The 21,941-nt window shown below is 40.7% G+C and overlaps 1 pseudogene; it reads right to left on the bottom strand.

Annotated features, from left to right (window-relative positions):
* Nucleotides 1-19,316: 19,316 nt before the first annotated feature.
* On the bottom strand, nucleotides 19,317-20,110 carry LOC133754031 (AP-3 complex subunit sigma-2-like; annotated as a pseudogene).
* Nucleotides 20,111-21,941: the final 1,831 nt, after the last annotated feature.

Genomic DNA, 21,941 nt, shown 5'->3' with positions numbered 1-21,941 from the left:
AGGATTGGAAATGCAGAATGATAGAAACAAAGGGAGTAACACATACACACAGAGAATTTACACAACAGCCAGAGTTCAGTTAGGCTGAACCTATCTGGGTGTCCCATGTCAGTGGCAGGAACAGAAGTATTTGGGATGCTATCTGTTGCCTTCCCAGGTGCCTTAGCAGAGAGCTTGATCAGAAGCTCAGATTAACAGGAACTTGAATTGGTGCTCTGATTTGGGATGTGGGAATCTCAAGTGGTGGCTTAACCAGTTGTGCCACAACACCACTCCAAGTCAAGTTTTTTACTGAAATATTTTCAGACTCCTTGCTTTAAAAATCTGGCCAAGTTTTTCAAAAATTGGCAAAAGCAAAGATTTTAGATATTGTATGTATTTGACAATAGAATCATGTATTACAAATATATAAAATATTTAAAATGAAATTATCACAACCCCTTTTACTTCATAACTGATAATAACTAGAAGGAAAATGTATTTAATTGAGACATAATTTATGAACAAAGTATTATTTTAATTTTTAAAACCAGACATGGCAGATATGTAAGCAACTAGTTTTTCAGACCTTCAAAATAATGAATAAAAGAAGTGCACTTTAAGATTTAGCAGAGGTGACAAAATATTTAGTTGGATTCATTGATGTCTTTTCATTCTCATTTTGGGCAATATCACCACTTATGAATTTCACTCTGTGATATTATAACTGGATTACACAGGATAAAATTTTGAGGATGATTGGAGGCTCAGACTGCCAGGAGTTTGAATCTTGGCTCTGTCTGTGAGACCCAATTAACTCACTAACTGTGACACTTAGCCTGGACTTCTACATCTCTAAAATTGATCATAATAATTTCTGCCTCATAAGGTGAATCTGGCCATTAAATGGAGTTACAAATGCAAAGTTCCTTGACTTCATTAAATGATCTGTAAATTGTAGGCACTCATTACTTTCATATCTACAAATGTTGGCATCAGATATATGTGTATATCTGCCTTTTAGCAAAGTCCATTCAGTTGTGCAAAGCAGCACTTAATGTCTTCACTTCTAAATTGACTTTGTCTCTGAAGTCTCTAACTGATTTGAATTCATGTTTCCTGAGTCTAGCCGTCATTAATACCTCCCAATTTTACTTAAAGTTAAAAAAAAAATTGAAAGGCAGAGAGACAAAATGAGATTTCTTTTCAGCTGGTTCATTTCTCAAATGCTTGCAATAGTGAGGGTTATACTAGGCTGAAGCCAGGATCCCAGAACACATTCCAGGTCTCCTATATGGGTGGTAGGAGCCCAGGTACTTGAATTGTCACCTGCTGTCTCTCAGGAGCTGGGACATGAACCCAGGCACTCCAACACGGGCTAAAACATGTCTTAACTGCTACACCAAATACCTGGTCCCGGCCGGCGCCGTGGCTCCACAGGCTAATCCTCCGCCTTGCGGCGCCGGCACACCGGGTTCTAGTCCCGGTCGGGGCACCGATCCTGTCCCGGTTGCCCCTCTTCCAGGCCAGCTCTCTGCTGTGGCCAGGGAGTGCAGTGGAGGATAGCGCAAGTGCTTGGGCTCTGCACCCCATGGGAGACCAGGAGAAGCACCTGGCTCCTGCCATCGGAACAGCGCGGTGCGCCGGCCGCAGCGCGCTACCGCGGCGGCCATTGGAGGGTGAACCAACGGCAAAAGGAAGACCTTTCTCTCTGTCTCTCTCTCTCACTGTCCACTCTGCCTGTCCAAAAAAAAAAAAAAAATACCTGATCCCAGTTTTATGTTTTATGTGTCCACTTTTGCTTTAGGTTAGACCCTACACCCTTTGTCAGTCCCTAAAGTCACTCACCTGCATTTTTCTATTAGCTTACTTTGTCTCTTATCCTTAATTCCAGCACTTAATTCCCTATTTCCCTCTCATACTCTTTGTATGCATCCTCATAAGACAGCCAGAATGATCCATCCAAAACACAACCCCATTGAATCATTCACATACCAACTCCCAGTGGCGACCTCTCATTTTCAGAAGTGTCTGAGCTTATAGCACACCTTTGTGACTTTGAGTCTCTTGTGGTGAATTATTTCTGGTTACTCTCACTTGGGGAATTTATACTTTTACTCTGTTATTCTTTATTCCTTCAGGAATCTGTTTATACCCTACGTTAGTCTGAATATCATAGTTTACCCAAATAGGTTCTGTACTTACCTCTTATTTGTCACTTCTCTATGACAAAGAAATCACCCTAGGATTGTCTCCTCCACTAATCTATGGGTTTCTCAATTGTTTGATAGTGACTTGAAGACCTTTGTACCTTAAGAGGTTGGTTCATAGCTTATTCTTAATGTTTTATGAAACTGTTGAAATTCAATGAGTTTTTCCCAATATTGCTTTTTTCTGATCTATATCTAGGAAATATTCTCTGACATTTATAGTTTCCATTCTTCTTGAAATATTATAGCTCCATTTCCCATTCTGGATTTATTTTTCCAATTTTGGATTGCAGGGATACAAAAAGCATACAATGATCCCATAATGTACATAGTTTTGAAACACTAGTCAAATCTGTAGAAGAGAATCAAACTTAGAATTGAGCATCTCAGGGGATCTAGATTTGCTTGGCAAAAAGCAAAACAGAACATACAAACCCATTGCAGGTAGGCAAGAGAGGAAGATGTGGTTCTCTTCCAAGACTAGAGCATATCAAATAACCTCTAGAGTTACGCTGTCCAATATGGCAGCTACTAGATATATGCAGGTTTTGACCTCTTGAAAGGCAACTTGCAGGGCTGGCTCTGTGGTGTAGTAGGTTAAGCCTCTGCCTGTGGCACCGACATCCCATATGGGCACTGGTTCATGTCTTGGCTGCTCCGTTTCTGATCTAGCTCTCTGCTCATGGCCTGGGAAAGCAGTAGAACATGGCTCAAGTGCTCGGGCCACTGCACCAGAGTGGGAGACCTGGAGGAGGCTACTGCTTCCTGACTTCAGATCAGCCCAGCTCCAGCTTGTTGCAGCCATTTGGGACGTGAACCAGTGGATGGAAGACCTCTCTGTAATTCTGCCTCTCAAATAAAAATTAAAAAAAAAAATGTGGTCTATGGTATGGCTATCTGAATAAAAAAAAAAATAAAAGTGCAACTTGCAAACTTGCAACAAAATGTGATGTACTCCAACTGTAAAGCACATCATTTTTCAAGGACTTCCTACAAACACAGAGAATATAAAATCTTATTTAGAATGTGTTAAATCTTATTATTTGTTGAAATAATATTTTGGGTTGATCGAGTTTAAAATACATGATTAAGATTAACGTTACCTATTTTTACTTAATGTGGCTGCTGCAATGTTTAAAATTACATAGATGAATTACTTATATTGTATAAGAGAACTTGAAACAGGGAACATGTATCTTCAGGTAGAATCTCTGAGATTTTTTGGGAACTATAGTAGTATATCCAGTTTGGACAGTATCACTGAAGAACCATGCTGATACTCAGGAGATCCTAGGTCTAGCTATGAACAAAAAACACCACGGAAGTCAATCTAAATAGGTGTTCCTAGGAAGGTTTACTTCTAACTTTCACTACTGGAGAGACCTGGGATTCAACTGAATAAGTCATGTGTTCCCCATGGTTGAGTCACTTCCAATGGGGCATGAACAACGGTTGGACACCTACTAAATGTCTGTTGAGCCAGTGTGTGGCTAATTGGCCATGTGCCCGGATTATTATAGCCTTCTTTGGGTCAGTAACAGTCCTGATTCTTGGGTGAATAACTGCTCACCTCTCTGAGGTGAATTAACTCTTTCAGGGCACTAGGGCATCATTTAGCACATCAGGGGGAAAAAAGTAATTTATTCAATGGCCCCTTACAGACACCCTGGAGTGGAGAGAGGAAGCTCAGGAATTGGAAGTGCATGTAGCAATGCTGCAAAGCCAATTAGGGTAATAAGACATGGGCTATGGAAGCATGCTTTGTTCAGTTGAGATGTAGATACAGTTTTTTATTTTATTTATTTTTAACTTTTATTTAATAAATATAAATTTTCAAAGTACAACCTTTGGATTATAGTGGCTTTTTCCCCTCATAACCTCCCTCCCACCCACAACCATCCCATTGCCCACTCCCTCTCCCATCCCATTTACATCAAGATTCATTTTCAATTATCTTTATATACAGAAGATCAATTTATTATATACTAAGTAAAGATCAACAGTTTGCACCCACACAGAAACACAAAGTATAAAGTACTATTTGAGTACTAGTTATACCATTAATTCACATAGTACAACACATTAACGACAGAGCTCCTACAGTTTTTATGTAGAGGATATCATTTCCTTAGTGGGAATTTGGCTAAGAATACAACTTTTCTGGAAAGAACTTTGGAAGGGAAGAATAGAGTACGGCTAAGATCTCAGTTTGAAGACAGTTTGAAAATAAAATTTCTAAAGTGCACAAGCATATCAAGTGATGAGTCATCTTACATTTTTTCCTCTTTATCTTGACTACTATATTCAAGTTTTGAATACTAACCTGGGAATCAGGAAATTTTGCTGCAAGGCACAGGTGCTAATGCTACTGACCTTGTGACTTCCAGCAGGTGACTTTCTCTGCTCCCTCAACTTCCCCATTCATTAGATGATTTCAGGAATTATGTTGGGCTGGAGAGGTTTAGACGGGATTAGGTGAAAGAACTATGAATGGCTACTCCTTCCCAGACTAAAGCCAACAGAGAGGGAGATATACAAAACAGGGAATGGGAATCCAAGGAAACAGCTGAACACTTTGACATTAGCTGGGCTCATGTCTCCAAATCCAAGGAACACTCTGGTCAACTGGGTTGCAGCATATAACCCAAATTTCTCTGTGTCTGAAATCCTAAAGCGAGATTTTACCATACTTTGGTAGGCTGCAGGAAGGACAGAAAATGAGAGTGCAAGTGATTGCTTTTGCCTCAAGAAAACAGGCTCTGGGTCAGCTGCTTTCTAGAGCTACAAGAGGAATTCAGTGGAGGATAGCCCCATTTCCACAGTCCTCACTGATGAGTATGGCCTCATTAAACTCCGCACACCTAACCGCCCCTCCCCTCCATCCTCTTCTTTAGGAGGTACCAGAAAGGTCTGGGGCACTACCTCAAGGAAGTAAGAAGTGTAGAGTTTACCCTCTGCACCTCTTCTACTCCTGCCAATTTTTTATTGCATTCTTCATGGAAGTCTGAGATCTTTAGCACTGACTTGAGTTAACTGATTCAGCAGGATTCTACTTTGCATTTTTGAGAACAAAAGTTTCCTGTTGATTGCTTGCTTTGCCTACCTAGACATTGTTTGAGATCTTTAGAGAAAGCTTATTATAAACCCCATTTTGATAATTCAAATTAATAGCTCCTTTGATAATCAAGCAATAATGATATTAATCACCATCAGTCATGGAGTGCTCACTGTGTGTCAGGTGCTGTTCTAAGTGCTGGGAGGTATCAATGCATTTACTACTTTCAACTAGCTGAGGAAGATTTAAATTGTAATTGACATTCCTATTTCACTGATACAAAAACTGAGGCACAGAGAGGTGTGGCAACTTATGCCAGGTGTCATGGGTAACGGGTGGGCAGAGATAGGATTTAAACACAAGATCACTGCACTCAGCCACCAGGTTATATTGCAATTCTACGTCTTTCTCTTTGACTATATATTTCAATCATCTAATAGTTTCCATTTATATAAAACTGGTTAGAAAGTTTATAATAATTTAATTCACACAAAATGGTTCTAGTTGTATGGAAACTACTTATGCAGAAGTGAACAGTGATTATTAAAGTGTTCTGATTAAGAACACATGAACACATTTATGTTTGTTGTTGCTAATGTTTTAATTACATAATAAAATTTCCAGTTACACGGTAGTAATTATAAAACATCTGAAAGTTTCATTATATTATATTTTATGCAAAAGTGTAATATAATCATGGAGCTCTAAAGGACATTTGGTGCCTCTGCTCTCATCGCCTTTTTATTTAGACATGTAGAGTGTAATACACAAATCAAAATTAAGCATAGTTTATATAATCACTGACCTATGCTATCATCTTACTGTTCACTAAGTTGCAAAGTTCAGCAACTTGTAATCGACATTACTGTTATTGTACTAGTGAGTTAATATGATTTGTGAAAATCACCCCTGAAGTGACTAGCAGAGGGAAGACACACTTCAGGGACTAGCCTTTGTAAAGGACTTTCATTGATTATGCCTCCTGAGGGAGAAATTCTGAAGCCCTTCCATCAGTCAGTGGCAGCTTGGCACACAAAAGGGCAGCAGTTTGAGTCCCAAGTGTTCTAAATAATGCAGCAGGTAACTACCTCATCAGGGCTTTAAAATCCCTGAATGCGTATTGGAATTTTTCTTTACAAACACCTACCTAATAAAAACCTTCTATTTTTGTCGCAATTAAATGCAAGGAGCCTGCATTTGCTTCTGAAATTAGAACCTCAATCCCCCAGCTCTTTTCTCCCACATAGTTTTACAAACACTGGAGCAATATTTCTATCTTCTCTGTGTTGAAAGAATATCTTAAAGAGGAGTAGAAATGCAAGGCTGATCATTTTTTCCCTAGTGACTTTGGAAAAATATCTGTAACTTCCTTTCCCCTATGTGCATAGAGTACATGCTATTTTGTCATCAAGGTCAAATATGCATTTTAGGCATAGTAGTAAGTAACCTGACACAAGCAAAAGGCTCACTATCTTTCTTGTTTTCTGTATATTGCTTTTTGTCACTCCTGGGTCTTTGTTTTTATTTTACTTTATGTTGTCCTGTTTTACTTGAGAAAAATCTCTTTAAAATCTTTCTTCCAATTTTCTCCCCATCTTCTCTTATTTCTGTAATTCATTGCTCCAGAGGAATAGTATGAAGTTTGGGAGGTGCTGAGAAGAGGGGTGGGTGGGGAGGGCTGTCCTAGCTGGACAGAAAAATTGTTGCCACCTTGCAGAAGCAGGGGGCTTTACCTTCTCTTCACTGCAGAAATCCTCAACTACCAAAAGCAACCCTGGCTACAAAACAGGCTCACAGGGACCACACTACCCAGTCTTGCCTTCCTGAAGACATTGTAAAAATGCAACAATGCATGTGATGTTCCCAGCACATAGTAGGTACAAAAAATGCTTGTTGGGTCATCATATATATGCAGTTCTGAGGCACAAAAATGCGATTTTATTTCCTGGACCTGGATAGGGACTGATTTCTCTTCTGTGCTCCATTTCTGCGCCCACATTTCCCTAATGGTATTTAGGGAATCACTGAACGTAACCAATTTTACATCAGTAGTAAGTTAGTAATTACAGATTGTACTGCTGAGGTGTAGGATGGAACATAAACTTGCATATGGCTAATATGCACAATAGAAGCAAAAGCTTGTCTTCCTTCACATTACCATGCTTTCCCTCGTATAGCCTTCAGGCACTCGTCTGCAGTATGTACTGCATCTGATCCGAATTCCGGCTCCTGTCAACCCTGGCTTCATTAGGTTTTCATCTCAGCCTGAGATAGACTGAGCCTGCTTATTGGAATAAGAATCATGAGGTCAGTTCATCCCATGCTGCCTCACCTATCAGTCATTTTTCTTACCCACCCAAACCAAAACTTTGCTTACTGCTATCTTCCCCTCCTCCTGACTGCATTCCTTGCCCTTATCCCACTGGCTTCACAGACTTGCCCATGGCACCCTTATGTGAAAATATCTCTCACTCCAACTTTTTGACAGAAGTCTGCTCCTATCTCTTGGTCTGATCCTTCCTGGAGGCCATTCCCGCCTCACCTCCAGGTAGAAGCTTTTCATCTGAAACTCCACACGGCTGAGATCTTGGAGTACAAAGAGCCTTTGCTCAACTATTTGCAGAGCTCCTTCTATATGTCAGGCACTAAACTAAGCAACTTATGCAGATGCTATCACTTCTTCCTTTTATCATCCCTTATAATTTATATATAAAACATTAATTTATTGCTTATGGTATGCAAGACATTACTTTAGGTACTTGCTTTCATATGAATTTCTCTAGAAGTCAATCCCAAAACTGAGTTTGAGTACAAATAGTTTATTTGGGAGATGACTCCCAAGAAATGCAAGTGGAGGATGGGTAAGTGATCTGGGCAAATAAGCAGTTAATAGAGTATGCCCCGTGGACAAGTCGCCACTGTGGGGAAGATCTGGGTAAAGCTGGAAACATTTGGGAACCAATGTAGAAAGCCATCTTCAGAGTTTTTCCACTGAGGGATTAAGGGAACTATGATACTTGTGTAATAACTCCCATTAGTGTTGGTTCAGGGGCAAGAAGGCGAACTGAGTAGAGCAGATGGAAATGAGGACAGTGCTGAGATCTGGAATCAGAGGCCATTCATTTGTAATAACTCCAAGCTCTTCACTTCTGTGTGGGCTCTCCACTGCCCTCCATGCCTGTATCATCTTTTTTTTTTTTTTTTTTTTTTTGACAGGTAAAGTGGACAGTGAGAGAGAGAGACAGAGAGAAAGGTCTTCCTTTGTCGTTGGTTCACCCTCCAATGGCTGGTGTACTGTGCTGATCCGAAGGCAGGAGCCAGGTGCTTATCCTAGTCTCCCATGGGGTGCAGGGCCCAAGCACTTGGGCCATCCTCCACTGCACTCCCGGGCCATAGCAGAGAGCTGGCCTGGAAGAGAGGCAACCGAGACAGAATCCGATGCCCCGACCGGGACTAGAACCTGATGTGCCGGCGCCGCAAGGCGGAGGATTAGCCTACTGAGCCTCGGTGCCAGCCTTCTTCCTTAAACATGTCTGCATCCAAACTTGCTGGGCTTCCTTCATTCCTCTTAGTGGTAGCTGTGCCTCTTCCTTCCCGGGCATCTTCATCACTTGCTCAGAATCCGAGTCAGACCCATTTTCTTCTTTGGTTCATTTTTCAGTCTGCTGTGTTTTAATTTCACTTGCACTTTCACCCTTACCATATGACCTTGCTCAAGCTGCTCTTTCCTTATTGTCAACACCCCTTGTTCCTGCCCAGCTCCCCTCTTTTCTTGCTTGCTCCTCACAGGTCTCACTTTTCCTCCTCTCTCTCTCTATCCAATGTTATCAGTTCTTCTTCACCCCATCTTCTTGAAATGCCTCTTCCTTATTCCGAAGGGCTTTCTTCCACCTTCATATTAATTTACTTTTATGGGATCCTGGGTTGTGGCACAGCAGGGAAAGCTGCCACCTGCATTGCCGGCATTTCATTTCGGTGTCAATTCGTGTTCTGGCTGTTCCACTTCAGATCCAGCTCCCTGCTAATGGCCTGGGAAAAGAGTAGAAGACAGCCCAAGTGCTTGGGCCCCTGAACACACATGGGAGACTCAGAAGCAGCTCCTGGCTCCTAGCTTCAGCCTAGCCCTCTTTTTTCCCACCATTGCTGCCATCTGGGGAGTGAACCAATGAATAGAAGCTCTCTTTCTCTCCTTCTCTCTGACATTAAAATAAGTGAATCTTAATTTGCTTCTATGAAGTTATTGACCATCTTCATTTATAGACTTTCTTGAAATGATTTCTTCTTTAAAGTATCCTCCCACCCCTTTTTAAAGGATTTTTTTGAGAGGCAGAGTTACAGAGAGAAGGAGAGTTCAGAGAGAGGTCTTCTATCTGCTGGCCCCAACGTATTCTTCCTTTTCTGCTTTTCTTGTGTTTCTAAGGTCAGCTGAGTGGATTTGCATTTCTTCAACAGAACTTAAGTATTTTCTGCTAGTATTCCCTCCTTGAGCTGATTCTCTTCCCTCCTTGTTTTCACTAAATATTGTCCACATCCATCAACTCAATAATTGCTTTATTCTAGTGATTTCAAAACACATCTCAATCCAAACCTCTGATAAACTCCAGATCAGCATTAAACATTATTATTATTATTATTACTTTCCCAAACTTGCCCCTCTACCTCCTCTTCTATTTTGGTTAAGGTCAATGTAATTCTCCTACTTAATATATTATACAAAACAACCCCCAGGTTTAGTAATGGAGTCCTCCCTGTCATTCATCTGTCACATAGGATCTGCATCGAGTCAAGTTTGATTCTACCACTTTAATATCTGTCAAATCTTCTGCTGTGACTTAGTTTACATCTTTACTATAGTAGCCTTCTAATTTATTTTTCTGAGTTGATTTAAAATCCATTCCAAATCTTCATTCCTCTTCTTAAGAGACAAATATGATGTCACTGGTTTGCTTAGACATCTACTGTAGTTTCTCATGACCCTCAGCGTTAGTCTTTGGTGGAACTTGGTGTGTGGGGGGGTCCTTAGTGGTTGTGGCATGTTCCTCCCCCATGCAACCTCACCCCATGTCTTGTTCTCCCCAGTGCCCTATCCTCTCCCATCACAATGTGTCTTATTTCAGCCAGAGAACATAGTCAGATTCCATGCTTCATCTAAGTCACACTTACTTCCTGGAATTCTGCCCAAACTCATTGCTCCTTGTTTCCAGACACACCACTCTTGACCTGAAAAAGGACTAGATGTTTGTTCTTTCAGCTCTGCTCAGACTTTAGGAGACCACACCATATTGCTAATCTGGCTTATATGCCCTTTCAGCTGATTCTATAATACCAAGTCATTTCAGTGAATTTGGGTCTATTAAATGGAAGGACCCTGCTGAACACAATTTTGCATCTCAAGCACCTAGCATTGTATATGGCATAGAGCAGGTGTTTAGTAACTGTGTGTGGAATATAAACCTTGTGAAATTTCTGCTCTCACACAAACACCCATAAGACCATTAAAAACATTTAGCAGCATCATGTCTTATACACTATATTTTTTTAGAATTCCTACTTGATCCTATTATTCTACCCTCAACATCTCTTACATACATTTAATATTTTTGGATATAAGGTTAAATAAAATTAAAAGGATGAACTTGTAAATTTGCTTTAAGAAATTAAAGATGGAGGATTATAAAGATGTATCTTTAGAGACAAACTAGATGTCATCAAATTAATGTGTGAAATGTCCACTAGCTTCCTTCATGATGAGTAAATATTTCAAACAGCTATTTTCTTAAGTAATTTTTTAAAACATGTACTTCATTTATGTGTCAGCAAAATGTACCATTTCATTTGATTAGTGTAAATCAAATCGCCACAAACTGCTCTCTGAACCAACACCACGCCATTTCAGATGCGCATTAAGTAGTAAATCAACTTTATTGGAAAGTCTGGGTCTCATCTTTTCAGAGAATACTGTGTACTTTTTCCAAAGGTGCAATAATTCTTTTACATTTCTTGAGTCTCTTCAGTAAATTGCTTCTATTTACTAAATTATCACTGCACTAAGTAGCCTAAAGTAATGAAAGTATTAAGAAGTGTCCAAAAGTCACATCCCTGTGGTATTGCTGAGCTTTTAGCGGAATGCATTTAAGCCTTCTCTCCTTGGCCTTCTGAGATTTCTCAGATACCTTTGGCAAACTTTTGACAAAGATCTGCCAGCATCTATTGGCTGGGCATCCTATTTTGTGACCTGCTACTAGGGAGCTTTTGGATTAAATGCTATTCAATAATTAGAGCATAGGGAGGTGCTAACAAAAGAATGCTGAGCTGTGCTGGAGGTAGGAAATATTGTTTGTGGCCAACATCATACTAGTGTGCATCTGTTAAACTAATTCATCTCTTATGGCTTGTCTCCTGTTGATAGAAAATTTATCATCAGCCTACATGGTTCAGTTTCACACTTAAATGTGTTGCATGCATGTATTGTGAAGTGTAATTTTTAAGTGCTGCTCAGAAAACAATCCTACAATGATTAAAAAAAGCTTTATCAGGTAGGAGAAGGCACATGTTGGATATGAAAAGGTTCTCCTGTGGGCAGTATAAATTATGGGCTAGGAAAACTTCCTTCTTAAATTAAGACAATTTAATCTAGCCCTTCCAACATAGGATGATTGCTTCTGTTTTTCCAAAAATGCACACGTATTGAATCTGCTCAAATGTGACAGCAGTGTTGTCTAATCTCTGGCCATACATATATTAAGTTAACACATTTCAGCTGCCTTGCAGGATGACATTTTAGCCCACATAGTTTTAGAAGCAGTGCTTGCTACATGCTTCATCAGTTGCAACTGTGGATTGAGTGGTCCTTTGAAAGCACTGCCATAAATATTTCTGCAAATGAGTGATCTCTTCCCATTACATCTGCTAATGCTATCTTATGGCAGAGCAAACAAATAGTTCAGACATCACATCACTGCACACAGGAACAGCGAGGGGCCGTGTGGCTGGTGTAGCACATCGCTGAGAACTGCATCACTGATTATCTCCGAGGAGCTAACCTGTCTTTTCCAAGACATATTTCTTGACAACCCATCACAAGGAGAGCTGTAGATGTTCAATGAACAAAGAATAATGCTAACATTGTTTATGTTAAAAAGCCACAAACTGTAATCTCAACAGCTTTTGACGAAATGTAAACAGCATCTTGGGGCCAATAAAATCTTAAAAAAAAATAGTATCACAAGACATAAGCACAATGAAAATTGAAAAACAAATTGCATCTAACTGTATGTACTTACAATAAATTTTGAATCCACTTAAAAATTATAATTGCAAAATTCACTTTATTTGTGAACCCAAGCTGGTATTGTCAGTTTTACCCTGACTGATCATATCTCAGCTTTTTCTGAAACAAATTTACCAGAAATTGTTGATATGTTCTCTCAGTCCAATGATTATGATCATTTGTGAAACTAGGGAGAATTAAAATATTTTCCACTTTGATGGCCACCTGAGATGTACTTCTGCTTCAGTGATTAAATATGGTTGTCCTTTTAAGGTCAACCTTAGCATATAAGATTGCTTGTAATTTTCAAAGGATAGAAATGCAAACAAACAAACAAAATCTATATTTTTTTAATGCAGCTCTACAAGCCATAGATGATCGACCAGAAAACTTTTAGGGCTCATCATATCATGTCATGCCATCTTCAGAATGAGGTGATCACAGCTACAGACACAATTATCTGCACAAACTCCTCATCTCCCTAGCAAAGCCACTAATTTGTCAATGAAAAGTTCAGTTAGTACTCTTATTTGTCTGCAATGCAGATATTTCTATTTAGCAGCTTGAACCAAAAAGTTTGATTTTAAAAATCAAATAAAGAGCTTTAATGCTCACATGAATCAACACTCCAGAAGTCTCATAACCGGTGCTAACCTTGGCTTGCTGAATTTCCCATGAGAGACTAAATAATCTGTTCATCTCTCAGCTTTATTTTTCTGCCACTGGGGCTTCTGAAATGTGTCTTCTTATAGATAAATATAACAAAAAAATTAAAGAGCTTTCTGTTACCAAAATTTCAGTGCTTTGTGAAGAAAAACAATGTACTCAGAAATGTGTTTGTGTTATGCCTATGCAAGTTTTAAAAAATGCTTTGAGAACAGGAACTGTAGCACAGAGAAATTCTGTCATTGTTTCTTATTGCCCTGCTCACTGGAACTAGGACAGCGATCCTTTGGTTCCCAAAACCCTGCTTTTCCCTCCTCAACATCTGCCCTAGTGTTACAGAGTCTATGGCAAAATGAGCTCCCACTCCAAAAGCTGGTGGCCTTGGATGACCAATTGCAGTTTCAGCCCCATCTTGCCTTGTTTTCCTGATTCCAAGTCCTTTTCTTCAACCTAGCACAAAAATATTACAGAATATTTGACATTCTTAGAACAAAAGTATCATTATTACAAAACCATTATTCTGCTTTGCAAGTTTTTTTTTATGGTGTTAAAATTGGCTAGGTAACAAGTGTTTATATGAACTTATAGGATGTTAGAGGATTGCTCGCAATATTGCCAAATAAATTTAAGCTGAGGCACTAAGGAAAATTCACAAGCGAGTAACAAAAAAGCAATGAGCGATGCTCTTGCAAGCATCTGATGTGCACAGGGAGATGCCCACAGAGAGGAGCACAGAGTGCCCTGTTTACTGGACATCTGCTCACTTTCACTGGGTGATGGTTTTGTTAGGGAATAGTGTTGGAGGAGAAAAATACAGAAAGGCACAGGTCATGTAATCTTGGTAACTGTCTTTTGCAAAGCTAATGTAGTTATCCTTCTAGATACATTCAATGGGCTCTCATGGGCATGCAGAACACTGTCCTAGGAGTTAAGGAATAATTGCATTGAGACAGACATGTTCCTCTTTTTTCCTCAAGGAACTTTGTGTCTGCCTAATCAGGAGTTTGGGCTACATAGCCAGCTTGGGGTTCACAAAGAAGTAGTCCAGCCAACAGTGATTTGGGACACTCCTGTGACTAATTTATATTCACACTTAGTTGAGGGAAATCCTACCCAGAGGACTTTGAATAACTGGAAGGCAATATATTTTCTGTCTATTTCCCTCCCCTAGAATCAGTGAGAAACAAGAGGCTGAAATCTGATATAACTAATCAAAGTGCATTCCCTATGGCTCAGGTGTGCTGACTAGTCTTAGTATCACTCAGGGATTCAGGGAGATGATTAACAGTTTACTGTTAGGCAGTAATACCATAACAGAGAATCCATTTTTTGGATATTGGCTTATGTTTTGAAATACTCTATAAAATACATATAAGCATTATGTGTTGATTTGACATAGAAGTAGTCCATCCTTGTCACAAACAACACACACACTCAATGAAGGAGAGAAGAATGCACGTGTTCTTCAAAAAGTTTGTGGAAAGTGGAATTAAAAGTTTTGGTGCCAACAATGAAATCCATGCCATTTTCTCATAATACAACATTCCCACGACCTTTGTGGAGACCCCTTGTATCTGTCTAACACTAAGTTATGTGTTATCATTTCCCAAAGGCCTAATGACTAAAGCTAGCATGGTGTGTAGGGCCATAAACAGGACAAACATAAGAGAAGTTTTCGAAAAGCTCATGGAAAGTGTATTTTAAAAAACTATGCATAGATTTCAAATTTTTAGCACCAAAAATTATCTTTTAATTCAATTTTCTCATATACTTTAAAAAATATGTATTTGAAAGGCAGAGTGACAGTAGAGAGAGAGAGAAAGAGAGAGAGAGAGAGAAAAAATGATCTTCCATCTGCTGGTTCTCTCCCCAGGTGGCCTTAAGAGTAGCCCAGATGAAAGGTAGGAGCCAGGAACCCCATCCAGTCTCCCACATAGGTGGCAGGGCCCCAAATTCTTGGTTCATTCTCTGATGCTTTCCCAGGAGCTTTAGCAGGGAGCTGGATTGAAAGTGGAACAGCTGGGACTCCCATTTGTGGTGACTGCTCTGCAAGTGGCAGCTTAACTTGGACTCATAACACTAGCTTCTCCCATGTACCTTTTGAAGTACCCTTGTATTTTCATGAAAAACTCAAGGCTAGAATGAACTTTGATCTCTATATAGACTTGGAAGGGAGGGAAGGAGAAGGGGGAAAGGGAAGGGAGGAGACAGCTTCCCATTTTCTTACAAAAAAAAAAAAATACAAGACAACCTGGAGATGATACTCTGGTTGGCTTCCTACATCATACTAAGTATTGTTTCATTTCTGCTGGCATATAATAAGAAGTGTTAAGTGTTACTTTAAGGTTGACTGAGCCCCAACACCCACCTCCTCAATGCTACTGAGTCACACTACAAATTCCCAGGGATGAGTTTTCTGTTTGTTCAGTAGGTATTTGTGTACGACCCCTTAACCATATGCACCACAAAATTTGTACTTTGTTATTGAGTTCTTCAGCTCTCCTCTCTGTGTGCCCTTGGTCGTTCTGTATGGTTTAAAGGGACTGAGGGAAGAGATCATCTTTTAGAGGCTCTGTTCTTGGCATTCAGGCTGTATCTGCAATTCCCATCCAATCAAAGTGATAATATTAGTAACAATAGGATGAAATAGAGCACAAGATAACAGAAACACATTGAGTATTGTTTATACAATTTAGCATTACTAGTGGAGGAGATTTTAGGACAATTTGGGGTTCTCTTGGGCTATTGATTCCTGCTTTGAAAGATATCCAGGCAGCAGTCACCATGTCCATGAAAAACTCTGGGAAAGGTAAAGGTAGGATGGTGCTATCTTTTGAAGAAACCTCACTATGCTTGACATTCTTTTGGCTCTGTCTCTAGACAGGAACCCAACATCCTGGCACCATCCCAGAAGTAGACTTGATACAATTCTACAATCAATGAGAAAAGGCAGAGAAAATGGCAGGATGGACTGAAGGATCTTCAACAACGACTTGCCTGCTTTACATGTGAGGATACACTGTAACCAAAAATCTATAACACCCAGTTCAGTGAGGCATTTGGCAGAAAATGAAGTATTGCATTAGAGGGACTAAAATTATTCTTTGTGATAAAAATCAAACCTACATCCATCTCTTTAATTCTTTCATCAATTATAATTCTTTCAATTTTGTTGCAAACTGGTATTGGTTAGAAACCTCCCAAAAACTGACACAATGCTGTGGAGCCTTCTTTTCAGAGAAAGAAAACTCTAGTGTTAAAGGGCAATGTATGCGTGCATGTGGATGTGTGTTTAGGGGAGGTTTTTGTATGCAGTTTTTTTTTTTTGTATTCAATTATTTGATTTGGGTGAATTATATTTCTGGGTATCTAAGTTTCTGTAAAAGTGTTGGTCCTAGATCTATTGTTTTAGTTAGATATCATTTTTAGAAGAAATTATCATGTAGAGCATTTGTAATGTACATCATATGTATATATATGAACAAAATGGAAGTAGGCAAAAGCACAAGTATTCTTAGGAAACCCTGATCTCATGCGATTTTATTCAGACTTGTCCATCACACCCTGTACAGTTATATTTCAATGATCTCAGGGCCTCATTTTTCCATAACACCGTTGCACACTATTTCTCACCATTCATGCTATTGTATATTGAAAGAAAATAATTGGGAGGCTTAAAGAACAAACACAAGAGAACACATTCAGAAAGGTTAACACAGAGCAAGATGTGGGTGGCAATTAAAGTCCTGGTTAGAAAATTTTACTTTAAGGTTGGGGGAGGAACTATTGAAAGAATTTGAGAGTTAAGATAAGAGCAATGGTTTAGACAAGTGAATAGCAGTGTGCAAGATGGGCTCCAATCTAGAATAAAAAGATAATTTCTTAAGGAAACAGAGGGGGCCAACGCTGTGGTACAGGTTAGGCTTCCATCTGCAGCACCAGCATCCCATATGGGTGCCAATTCAGGTCCAGGCTGCTCCTCTTCCAATCAAGCTCTCTGCTGTAGCCTGGGAAAGCAGTGGAGGATAGCCCAAGTCCTTGGGCCCTTGTACCTACATGGGAGACCTGAAGAAGCACCCGTCTACTGGCTTTGGATCAGCCCAGCTCTGGCCATTGCGGCCATCTGGGGAATGAACTGGGGTAGAAGATCTGTCTCTCCCTATCTGGCTATAACTCTGCATCTTAAGTAAATGAATCTTAAAAATAAAGGAAACAGGCACAGACACAATGGATGTAGGAAGGGAGGCACACCTCCAAAGCTGTAGCAGGGAGGACAAAGGGAACAGCAGGGAGGACCAAATGAATATATGAAGATGAGAATGAATCCAAAGTAGCCTTAAGTTTTTGCCCTAGCTGGATATGACAATAATGGAAAACAGTATTAAAACATAAGGAAAGGGGCTGGCACCATGGCACAGCAGGTTAAAGCCCTGACCTGCAACGCCGATATCCCCTATGGGTGTGGATTCGAGTCCCAGCTGCTCCACTTCTGATCCTGCTCTCTGCTATGGCCTGGGAAAGCAGTAGAAGACGGCCCAAGTCCTTGGGCCCCTGCACCCATGTAGGAGACCTGGAAGAAGCTCCTGCCTTCGGATCAGCTCAGCTCTGGCCGTTGTGGTCATTTGGGGAGTGGAACAGCAGATGGAAGATATCTCTCTCTCTGGCTGTGCCTGTCTCTGTAACTATCTTTCAAATAAATAAAATAAATATTTTAAAAAAAATAAGGAAAAGAACAAGTTCTGGGTTGGAAATTGTTAAATGTGCTTTCAGTCACTGAATGAGGTAAAAATAAGAAACTTTATAATTGCATAAAAGTTGATATTTTCAAGGTATTTTCTCATGTTGTTATGTTAGATTCTCTCACTTTTAGGTACTGTTATCATGCTGCCATAAAAGTGAGAGGTTGGTCAAATATGTTGAGTGAATTACTTAAATATACAGTTTATAAACCGCAAAACTAGGATTCTAACAGAACCGTCTTGATCTCTAGATCTGGAATAGATATATTTACATTTGTTATTTCAAGACAGAGGATTAGAGTTTGTCCCTGAGAATTTGCAAGTTACTAAGTAAGAGAAAGTAATGAAAGGCAAAACCAGGTAGCCCCGAACGACTCCTGGGAGAGCAGACACAGACTTACTGTAACTCACTCATCCATGTTTCTTGAGTTGAAAAGTTGTGTACTTTGATTTCCTTCTGTGTAACAACACAATTTTTAACATGATGTGAAATGTATTCTTTGCCTTAATTTATTTCCATATTGTTCTTCTGTCTGCCCTTTCCCTAGGTGATTTTCTTGCTGTTTCTTCCTAAAAAGGATTTTTTTGGACTTTCTGCTCTCATGAAGAAGGTGTATTTTCTTTAAAAAATTTGAGAGGCAGAGTTAGAGAATAACTCTGTCCCCAAATGGCCACAATGGCAGGAGCTGGACCGACCTGAAGCCAGGAGCCAGGAGCTTCTTTCAGATCTCTCACATGGGGACCAGGGTCCAAACACTTGGGCCATCTTCCACAGGCCCAAGCAGAGAGCTGACCATACACAGAGAGCTGGATTGGAAGAAGAGCAGCAGGGACATGAAGCAGTGCTGCAGGGGAGATAGCCTTCTACACCATGGCAGAGAAAGGTGTCTCTTAAACTTGGAAAGAGTCACTGTTCTGAGATGTTCCACAGGTTGTCAGCTGTAGCCTTTGGCAGACTCAGGGTCTGTCCTCACAACCAGGGCCCTCTCTGGCAGTTGTATGAGGGTGCTTCCCCTACTGCAGAGGTGTGGCGGGCATGCACCAGGCATGGACTGTGTCCTGCAGCTCAGCACCCGTGACAACAGGAGTGAGAGTGAAGGTGGGGAAACACCTTCTGCACAAGGTGGTCACCAGAGAGCCTGGCTCTGTAAAAGGGCTCCAGATGTAACACAGCTGCAGAGTCATCAGGTGAGCAGCAGCTCTCATAGACCCTGCCCTTACCTTACTCATGATGCCACCAAATCTACAGGGCCAGCCCTCTTCTTCCTGAGCCACCTCTCTCCCAGGAAATGCTAGGGACCTCATAGTTGCAGCTTGTGTGCTAAGGCTGAGGACCCCAACGAGCTTGGTCCCAGTGGTGGGGTTTAGGGAAGCAGGTGGCCTGCTCAATGCAGTCCCTAGACCGTGGGAGCAGCTGCGTGAGGGAGGTAAAGGTGCGAGTGGCTTGGGCCGATCCCCATATCTGCAGAGGTCACAGTATCAGAGATGAGCCTGGCCGCAGGTAAGAGCAGAGCCCAGCCCAACTGTGGAAGTGGGAATCCCTTTGCACCTGCACACCACACAGAAAGGTTCAAGGTCCTGAGGCCTGACTCCAAGCGTTGAGGACTGGAGCTCATCCAATTTTCCACCCTCAAACTGGACAAGTTGGGGATTTTGATGTTAAGACCCCTGATGTTGCTGTTCCATGGGCCTCAGGCAGGTTGATGTTCATGGCAGAAATGATCCACACAGGGGCTGCGAGGCCATCCACGGATTTCTCCAACCTGTTTTGGGCTTCAGGTTGGGCTCAGATCTCATTATGTTTGTTTCCAGCACCACGCTCCCCATCACCACTTCCTGGAGGATGTAGTGCACCTTATCCATATGGAAGATCAAATCCAAACCACACACACTTTCAAAACACTTATCCAGGGTCACCACAGAAAGCTGGATGGATTCTTGGAACTCACGTTTACTCTGTAATTTGTGTGGATTCGTCAGAGTGGAGTGTAGCATAGTGCTGGTCGATCGGTTTGTAGTCAGGGCCACCAAGCAAACTTCCACCCTCCAAGAAGTTACAGATGTCGGCATCCGCTTGAGGACTAGATGGAAAGTCTCTACAACAATCTGCTGCTGAATTTCTTCTGGGAAACGCAGGTAGAAGCAGACTGGCCGTGGCTTTTCTGTGGTTACTAAAAACCAGAATTGCCCATCATTTTTTTTTTTTTAATTATTTGAAAGCCAGAGTTACACAAAGAGAGGAGAGGCAGAGAGAGAGAGAGAGAGAGAGAGGTCTTCCATCTGCTAGGTCATTCCTCAAGTGGCTGAAATGGCTGGAGCTGGGCCAATCTGAAGCCAGGAGCCAGGAGTTTCTTCCCAGACTCTCATGCAGCTGCAGGGCTCCAAGCACTTGGCCACCATCCACTGCTTTCCCAGGCCATAGCAGAGCACTGGATTGGAAGGAGAGCAACTGGGACAAGAACCAGCGCCCATATGGGATGCCAGCACTGCAGGCAGTGGCTTTACCCACTACACCACAGCACCGACCCCCCATCATGCCATTTTCAAGCATCTTTCTTCCTTGAAAAACTCAGAACAAAGACTCACCTGAAAGTCTGTTCACTGTAATCGTATTATTCAACAAATTTAGAAAAAATAGTATGTTGTTTTAAGGAGTACTTTTTAAGATTTATTTACTCAAAAGGCACAGTGATAGAGAAGAGAGGCCGATTTTCCATCTGATGGTCCACTCTCCAGATAGCTGCAATAGTCTGGGATCAGGCCAAAGCCAGGAGTCAAGAACTCCATCCTGGTCTACCATATGATTGGTAGGGGCTAAGCACCTGGGCCCTACTCTGCCTTTCTTGGTGCATTAGCAGGGAGCTAGATCCGAACTGGAGCAGTGAACACTCAAAACAGCGCTCTTATATGGATACAAGCGTTGCAAGCAGCAAGCAGCAGCTCAGCCTGCTGCACCACAATATCACTCCTTAAGGGGCACTTTAAAGACTATGAAGTAAATCAAAGAATCATAACTTTTTAAAAAAATATTCCATATTGTTGGGTAGATATTGTATGTTGTATGTAGATATATAAAATGGCATAGAGGACACTGTATAAATTAAGAAAATATTACAGACATGGAATTGTAGCCTGATGATTTTAATTGAGCGAGCTCTTTCTAGGCTTGAAGGGTAGAGTTAAACCCGAAAGCTGTATTTGGGTGGTAGTCACAAGACAGGATTTTAACTGAGGAAAATAAAAATATGCAAAGAATAGATGCAATGTAACATCTATTATCAAGTGCAAGGAACATAAAAATAAGCAGGAACAAACGTGAATTTGAAGCAGTGTTCTTCACTTGTCTTTACTTTCTAGGATTAAGTTGTCATTCTTCTACTCATCTGATCCATCTTTTTTTTTCCCTCTCAACTGCATTTTATATGATCTGGTGAAAGATTAAAAACTATCTAGTTAATGTTTTCCCTTAAAGTGGTATATTAAATTTAATTAAAGCAATGTATTTATAGATTTACCTCCACTTTCCATTAGAGGCTACAGTCTTAGACCATTTTCTGCTTCTCCAGCACAAAAGCAGACCTGATCATTTATAAAGGAAAAGTTTATTTCTGGAGACTCTGAGCCTAAGACTGGGTAGTTGTATCTGGTGAGGACCCTGTGCTGTGTTGTAACAAAGCAGATTAGCAGGAGAGCCAGCAAAACACAAGGGGTGGCATTGCCTTTTTTAACAAGCTGCTATTGAGGTGACTAATCCAGTCCCTTGAGAAGCAACCTACTCCAGTGGGAAAGGTACTAATCCCTCCTAACAACTTGCTCACCTCTTAAAGTCCCAGCTCCCAAAAACTGCTACCTTGGGAATTAGGCTCTGACATGATTTTAGGGAAGACTAATTTCAACATGAATTTCAGAGGGGACAAAGCATTGTCCTTTAATTCTTTATAAATAAGACAATCTTTAGTTGTTATACGGTGTATAATTCTATATTATTTTCTGGGCCTGCATAAACATGTTTAATGGGTAAA

This window comes from Lepus europaeus, chromosome 1 (genome assembly GCF_033115175.1).
Source record: "Lepus europaeus isolate LE1 chromosome 1, mLepTim1.pri, whole genome shotgun sequence".
NCBI lineage: Eukaryota > Metazoa > Chordata > Mammalia > Lagomorpha > Leporidae > Lepus > Lepus europaeus.
Note: the sequence above shows the minus strand (reverse complement) of the source record. Positions and strands in the feature narration are given on the sequence as shown.